This window comes from Empidonax traillii, unplaced genomic scaffold (genome assembly GCF_003031625.1).
Source record: "Empidonax traillii isolate 1590-97213 ecotype Southwest subspecies unplaced genomic scaffold, ASM303162v1 scaffold1588:size87698, whole genome shotgun sequence".
Classification (NCBI taxonomy): Eukaryota; Metazoa; Chordata; class Aves; order Passeriformes; family Tyrannidae; genus Empidonax; species Empidonax traillii.
In genome coordinates, this window is record NW_020956781.1 from 74,488 (window position 1) to 81,978 (window position 7,491).

Genomic DNA, 7,491 nt, shown 5'->3' on the forward strand with positions numbered 1-7,491 from the left:
TTGCATAGGTGCCCTCTGTAAAGCTTGGAAACAGCTCAGATCAAAATGGTAGCAGGCAGCAGGACTAGGGAACTGAGCACAGTAAGAAAATCATGCTCCTCCTGGTCATTGTCAAGACTAAATCTCTTTTTCTCCAGTTTTCCTCTTGCAAAACAAGTACAGTAATGTTCCTCATTACCTCTGTCAGCCATGGTGAATTTCTACAGATCCTTCTGGTTGCAATATCATGGTATCAGGAGCCTCAGCACTGCCATTGTCCTTGCTTTTCCCTTCCCAATCACATCCCAGTTCCTAACTAGTAAAAAAAAAAAAAAAAAAAAAAAAAAGGTTCTTTCCATTACAGAAAGCCCTGTGCCTTGTAATTCTTAAATAACATTGCCTTCACATTACAGCAGAGTGTTAAGTAAAGGCACTGAGCTGTATATGAAATCCTAGTATATATATATAAATATATATATGCACTTTAGAGACAAAACCAATGAATAATTTTTTTTGTACAAAGACAACACTGGAGCATCTATGGAGTCATCATTTGCAAAGGTAAATAAAAAAATCTAAGTAGAAAGTACTTATCATCAGTAAATATTTGTGACAACAGCCCCAACTTCTTCTAAAAAGTGTCTTAGAGTTTCTTCCCTAATTGATTTTCAGGGAGCAAGTAATTCATTTTGTGACTCAAATTTTTACTAGCCATAGATTTTAGCACCTCCTCACTAACTTCTACCATTCCTTTTCTGGTTTCTACTACTACTATAAAGAAAAACAAAACAATCTGAAATTAGGGAATCCCTTTGTGGAATCAGCCTACAATTACTGTAGAATTGTTTTCTGAGAAAGTTTCCCTGCAAATAGCTCAGGTGACCTGCACTAGGAAAAAATCAGTTTTGTTGTTTGTTAGTCACAGATCAAAATTTCAATGTATCTATAAAAATGTAATGGCAAAGGATCTCCTCTCTGAATTAAGCAAGAATATAAGCAAGGATACACTGGAAAATACAAGAAAATGCGTCTTGTAAAAGATGTGCTTGTTACAAATATACCACTTCAGATATCAATACTGTTACTGATCAGTAGAGTTTTCTTTCAGTTATAGAGACAGAAATCATACCGTATGAGCAGTCCCAGAAGGAATACCTCTAGTGGTTTCACTTGCCTCTGGCATGAGTTTCTGGATTAGTGTCATATACGTGTCAGCACGAAACAACATAGGCTACTTGTTCATACATTACTCCTCCTTATAGCACTCTGTATGCCAGCTGACACTGACTGTACATATACATCAATATATTCAACCCAGTGAGTGCATTCCTCTGTCAGGTACTCGTAAACGAGACACAACCACCAAGTACAAATGGAGGGAAACTGAGGTAAGGGTGTTTTTAACTGAGAAAGGGACACAAAATAGGCACAGAATTAACAGCACTGTTTACATGCTGCTAATTAGAAATGGCAATTCTATAAAGATATATTTTTATTAATAAGTAAACAGAGTTGCAGCTTGGTTTTTGAGATCTAGTTAGCTGATAGGACATGGACACACCCAGTCTGAAGTCTGTAGTAGTTTCCATTAGTTTTCAGTCAATAATAGCAGGAAAATTGTGCCTGGCATGTTTTAAACTGGGTATCCTCAGCCAGCACAGCTAGGTGTGAAGTTTCTTTGTTCCAGCCAGAAAATTAGCAACTGGAATTCTTACTCCAAGATTTCCATTCTTGGACCAAATCCTCCTTTGAAATAAATTCTAGCAATGTTTCATTTATTACATGTAAAAAAACAGTTACTTCGGGACCTTGAGCAAGCAAAGAATAGTCAAACATGACTTCTTCCAAATTCCTGCATTTTGGGATAAACAGTATGTCCAATAGGCCCAAACTGGTTTCCAACCAATGGAGTGAAACTGAGACAGTCTCTACATGACTTTCTCTGATAGAGTAGAAGAGTCAGCAGCAATCCCATGACAGGTTCTCCTTGGTGACATAGCTTAATAAGTTTCTGCCCTCTGCCTCCTTCTTCTCTCCAGCCTTTCATTCCTGTCCCTGGGCTGCATCTTTACTGCTGTCTCACTGGGCTGATATTACTGAGATGTAAGCCAGGGTAAAAATATCTGTCCCCAAAACACTTTCCTTTTTTATTATTTACCTTGAACCGCTTCATTGGTCCTGCACACAGCTGTGCCACCACAACTAGGGCACAACAAACTTCATCAAGGATAAAGATTATCCTTAAGTGAGCTTTCCCATTAGAGAAAGTATATGCTGAAACTAGACCCCCATGACAGCGTTAAAGTTTACTGTCAGCCACATAAACTAAGAATCTGAAAATATATATGTTCCTCCATCAGCAGAACAAAGTGAGAAACTGCACTGATTGACAATGTGAGACCTAGAACGGAATGTACTACCAATTCCTTATTGCAATAGGTACAGCTAATTAAAAAGAAAAAACAAGCAAATGGGAGAAACAAAACCAAACAAAACCAAACAAAACACAAACAAAACCACATACAAAACCCCCCAAAAAACAAAAGCACATTAAAAAAAAAACACACACACACAAAACCCCCAAACTTCACTGAGGTATCATGCATCAAAGACCTGAGGATTTGGAACCAGGAAGGAGACATACTACCATGTCCAGCAGTCCAGCCTGTCTCCAGAGAGGATGTCCACACATAATGTGTCTTCTCACCCTTCTCACTTGTCCACTGCCTGGGAGAACAGTGGGGAAGCCCTGTTTGTTTCTCACCCACTTGGGTACAACTTGCTGCCCTACAGCTAGTTGTTCGGTTTTGGACTTGGACAGTCTGGAAGTTAAAATGGGATGAATTTTCTTTCCACACAGGGTAATCAAAAGTTTTTTGAGGTTTCAGAGGCATGCTAACGCTTTGATAGCTCATCTTGGAAGAGCCACTTTCACTCAATAAGTAGGTACACTGAGCCAGAAGAAGCTGTTTTCTCATCATCACTTGTTTTGTTAGGAGAATGAGTGACATTTGGATTTCTTGGCTTTTACTAGTTTGGGTCACATCCAACCTAAAAATAGCTTTTAATACTGTACTTTTCACTACTTCAGAAAAAGGTTCAAAGCATGTAATTTACTCATTTAAGAAACTACAGGTTCTACATTTAAGTCTACTGGTTCATTGATTGCCTAGTTAGGGTTTGGTTTAGACAATTATTAGAATTTAAAAACATATATATTAAGTGGAAGACATTAAATGAGAAAGAGATCTGTAATTTATAGGTCTCAATCCTGAGAAACATTTATGCAGACATTTTATTTTCACATGAATTACTTTGTTGAATGCAGCAGATGAATTCATAAACTCACATCCAACTGAGAACATTTGTAGTATAAGAATGTGTGAAAATTTCTATAGAACTAAAAAGACATGATTGCACTTCATTTTTTCTGATCCCACATCCTTCCTTCCTTCCTCCCTCCCTTCCTCAAATACCAAATAAAGGACTTAAGGAGCTCATTCCAATATCTCTTCAGTGGTTTCAGGTTGGTATCATTTCCCTGACTTGAGAGAACTATTTCTCATTTGCTGAAGATGAAAGCAGTTTCAGATACTTACTTCCTGATCAGTCACACTCTAAAAACTAAAAGCACTGAAGTGTACATAAGATACCTCAAATACTAAGCTCTTTTCCATCAGAAATTTCAACATGATGTTTTCCTACCCTAAATAGCAGAGGGTTTGCTCATGCAAATGTTAACAGCAGACTTAAGGCAGAGTTAAATAGGGTGCTGCTATAACAGGAGATCATGTATGCCTTCTTTTTACCCTAATTCATTCCTGTTCATTTAGGGACTAGCTATTTAACAGAATCAAAAAAAATTATAATGGACAGACAAAAGATTCTTACCAGTGGCCATTTGTTCCTGCTTTTGCTTCAAGTGAAACCTGTGCTGGCCTGGTTTACTACATACCACAATGGGTGTCACAGGTTGCTCAGTGGAGCAATATTAACTTCCAGCTGTTAATGGGTAGCAACTTTTTAGATCAGACTGATTTTGTCAATGAAGATGGTCCCAGCACAGCCTATATGGTGCTGTGCAGAAGTCAAATAAGGTATGGAGCCCACTGGAATCAATGAGAAGACTACTATTGGGTCTGAAAAACTTTAGAGCGTGCTGTCAGTACTACACAAATCCCATTCTAAAAGTAGGAAAATCCATAGAAGCTGGTAGAAACCGCAGAAGTGACCTTTGTGAAGTACCAATACTAACACAGAAGATAGGTTGGACAATGATGAACAAGCATTACTTAATATAGCATGTTTATTTCAGGCAACATTTTCTTGTGGGTTTTTCTCATGATAGCTGAAAATATTAAAATAAACATCTCTGGTTTATTTCCTTCCCTTTAAAGAGAATTCACCTCCTAAACTGTTAACACCAAAACTAAATGACAGTTTGTATAAGGTCATGTTAAACTGTTGTAAATTTAATCTATCCCTCAGACTTCATAAGACTGTTGGAAGGGTTAACACAGCCATGATTTACATGCAGGTGAGTGGGTGATTCTGCACAATGCCACCACACCTCATCAAATCAGAACTTGGAAATCTTCAGCAGATCTTCCATTTCATTCCGTCTGACCAAAACCCACGTTTTCGCTCTGTACCTGAGACCTCACATAAAGGTGGCAGTACTAAAATGCAAAATATAGTGATTAAAATGCCCCTTTCAAGCCCTGGCTCACTGATGTGCTCTTCCTAGTTAAGACTTAGAATGCTGCAAGTGGAAATTTTATTACAAGAGGCTCTTTGTCTCAGAATGGGTGGATTAATTCTTTTTCATTTTTGACTCACGAATCACAAAGGAAGGACATTTGATTTTGAAGTTATTGATTTGCTCATAGGTTAAGTTTGAGCCTTTGGATAGTTAATTTTAACCCTTTACACTTAGGTGAAGGTAATCTTTAAGCTGAAAAAGCAAGGTGCCTCCCCTGTTCTTTCTTAAGATTCATAAAGGATGTCTAAAAAGTTTCCTTACCTTTTTTCCTTTTTTTCCCTTTTTTTTCACTTCCCTTCCTTCCTTCCCCCCTTTTCTAATATCCAAATTAAGAATGTAAAATCTTGTCTTTCAAGAGGTTTCAGAGATGCTTTCAGAGCAATGGAGAGCTGGGTTAGGAAATCTGTTGAGGGAGTGTAGCTGACAGATCTTTCACACCCATTCTTCCACCTGGTTATAGGGTGTTCCAGTTAATCAAGATCACAGAAAACAAAATAAAGATGATCACAGGAGTTTATGCTGCTGTAAGTTGTGTGTGGGCAAGCCACTCCTCTAGCAAAATCCATCAGGACTCTGTGAGATCCCAAAGGTCTTCTGCAATAACATGACTGCAGGACTATGGGCTGAATCTAACGTGGAGCCCATCCTCTAACTTCCTGGCCACACACAATTCCTTCAGCCACTTAACTGCATCAGATGAACAGGTTATGCATTTCAGTTTATGTGAATAGTAAGGTGTCGTGCTTTAACCCCAGCCAGCAGCCAAGCCCCACGCAGCTGCTCACTCACTTCCCCACCAGTAGGATCAGGGAGAGAATTGGAAGGCTAAAAGCCAGAAAACTCATGGATGGAGATAAAGACAGTTTAATAGGCAAAGCAAAAGCTGCACATGCAAGCAAAGCAAAAAGGGTTAGAAGGGTGTTCAGCCAACTCCAGAAGAGCAAGGCCCATCACACATAATGGTCACTTGGGAAGACAAATGCCATCACTCCAAACATCCCCTCCATCCTCCTTCTTCCCCCCAACTTTACATACTGAGCATGATGTCCTATGGTATGGAATATCGCATTGGTCAGCTGGGGTCAGCAGTCCTGGCTGTGTCTCCTCTCAGCTTCCTGTGCATCCTCAGTCTCCTTACCAACATGGCAGCACAAAAAACAGAAAAGGTCTTTGCTCTATGCAAACACCTCTCAGCAGTAACAAAATCGTCTCTGTATTATCATCACTGTGTTCAGCACAAATCCAAAACATAGACCTATACTAGCCACTGTGAAGAAAATTAACTCTACCCCAGCCAAAACCAGTGAACAAGGAAAACTAGGCATTAAAGCTTGCCTTGAACTTTGAGGGCTTACTTATTTCCCTTGTACTGAACCATGACAACTTCTTGGAGATAGTAATAAATATCATACTAGTACTGGCCCTCAGTAGCACACTAAAAGCTTCCTAGCACTTTATCCTGACCTAAGTGCTAATAAACCAGACCCATCTATGATGTTTGGCTAGAGATTCTGAAGTCCATACTTTTGCTTGGAAGGAAAGTATGACAAGTCTTTAAGATCATGCATGGTTTTATGATGTTAACAATGATGCTTCACTGTATTGACTCCTTTTTTCCATCAGACATTTACAATAACAGCAGTACAGAAAAACAACAGGAGAGATCAGAAACAAATGGTCATCCCATCAGCAAAAACAGTAGGTATAATACTTTTCAAAAAGTTGTTTGTTGTCTTACAAGAGTTATAACCACTTTGTAGTCTTTAATAATGAGTTCAAAGATGGGTTCACATTAACAAAAAGATGGATCCAGATTCACTACCCCATGTATCCCACAACAAAGCATATGCAAACATCCAGTGTGTTAAGAGCACTAATGTTTTGTTTTTCCTCCCTTCCCTTTCCCAAGGAGAAAAATTATAGGAGAGAGGTACATTTCAGGAATCAAGATATTCTACTTGGACCAAATTCACTTCTTGGCTTTGATTCAGGTTCACTGTGTAATTCTGGACATGTTCCCAAGCTTAACTGCTAATATTGGTGGACAGCATGGGTATACAAATTGGGAAAGTCTGGGTCAAGCTATCCAGACAAGGATGCCACTGGGAATGCATCCTTGCACTAAAGTCATTCCCTGGAGGACATTCTGCTTTGACAGTGCAGGGAAAAGGTGCAGGAAAGAAAAGGGAAGTTTTGCCCCAGCATAATCGACCTGGCACAGGATCTGTCTTGCACCTGAGCCCAAATGCTGGAGTCATTGGTTTCCTGTGCTGGGGAAAAGGCATTTTCAGAAATTAAATTTGGGGTGAGAAGGGAAGTAACCTAAAGAGTTTCAGCAAGATAAAACCTTTGCTTTAGTTACAATGAAGAGAGAGCCTGTCTGGCATCCTTCAAAAAAAATCTCAACCTATAAGCTCCCATCTGGGTGCAAGCTGACCAGGAACATACAGTCCCCCTTCTCCTGAAATATGCAAGGTAATTACATGAGTCTAAATGTGAAGTTTACACTTCATACCCTATTCATCAACTAAAAAGCAGCTTCCTTTGGCACACAGGCAACAGGGACAAGCTGGTTTCGTATCAGGGTGTCAAAGAATTTGCTTCAGGTCGGACCACGAACGTTCAGCCTTGACGCTGACAAGATGCCTCGAGAGCAGTTTCCTTCACACCATCTGCAAATCACGCTACTGCATATACTAAGTACACTGAATACTTTCCAGCACTGAGCCCAGGGGCACACTTTGTATCTC